A 1243-nucleotide genomic window follows, 5' to 3' on the forward strand; every position below is an offset into this window, starting at 1 on the left:
GAAGTACACCCCTGCAGGGTTAACATGATCTATTCGAATAGCCGCGTCCGCGGTAAAGGACTACTTGGTTGCCTATACAGTTCATAGACAAGTAAATGGAAACTACTAAAAGCCTCAAGATAAGTGTGAGTGCCGAGGATGGCTCTTCCGTAGGAAGACGGAGGTGGATCCTCGGTAGTGTATTGAAGTGGTGAGTAGTGGACTCGTGTGCGCAAAACTATTTCAATTGGAGTATCGTAGGATAGTATAGCCAAGAGTCAAAGCTGGCTTGCTGCAATAACTCCACCAACCCTTCTTGATACTATGCATGTATGTAGGATCTGATGTAAGTCTTGCTGAGTACCTTTGTACTCATGTTGCTATAATCTACATTTTTACAGAAGACGCTGCAACCCCTTCTGATGGGTTCTATGTAGACGTTGACATCAACGAGTAGGCTAAAGACCCAGGTGGTGACCCTGAGCTTATGAAGGACCACGTAGTATAGCCAGGCTTTCCAAGCCTCTTTTATTTTACTAGCTGTCTGTACTCGGACAAGTTACTTCCGCTGTTGGCTTGTATGACTGTATGACTGCATGTTGGGTTGTGAGACCCGTACCTTTGTGTGTATGTTATGTATGGCTCGCTGAGCCTTAAATAAAGTACTTGTGTCGTAGAGTCATGTTGTGATGCTTCGTTGTATTTGCACATATCGAGCATATTGTGTGTATGATTGAAATGCTTGGTATGTGTGGGATCTGACTATCTAGTTGTTTATCTTTAGTAGCCTCTCTTACCGGGAAATGTCTCCTAGTGTTACCGCTGAGCCAAGGTAGCTTGCTACTGCTCTGGAACACTTCGGCTGGCCGGCATGTGTCCTTCTTCGTTCCTGTGTCTGTCCCTTCGGGGAAATGTCACGCATTGAGTACCGGAGTCCTGTTAGCCCGCTACAGCCCGGTTTACCGGAGTCCTGCTAGCCCAGTGCTACAGCCCGGACCCACTTGCTGATGACCGACACGTTCGAAGCTGGGTCATGGATGCCTGTCCCTGTAAGTCTGTGCCACTTTGGGTTTACGACTAGTCATGTCAGCCCGGGCTCTTTATCATATGGATGCTAGCGGCACTATCATATACGTGAGCCAAAAGGCGCAAACGGTCCCGGGAAAAGGTAAGGCGACTCCCGTGGGAATGCCGTGCGTGAGGCCGCAAAGTGATATGAGGTGTTACCAGCTAGATCGATGTGACATCGAGTCGGGGTCCTGAC

This window comes from Triticum aestivum, chromosome 3A (genome assembly GCF_018294505.1).
Source record: "Triticum aestivum cultivar Chinese Spring chromosome 3A, IWGSC CS RefSeq v2.1, whole genome shotgun sequence".
NCBI lineage: Eukaryota > Viridiplantae > Streptophyta > Magnoliopsida > Poales > Poaceae > Triticum > Triticum aestivum.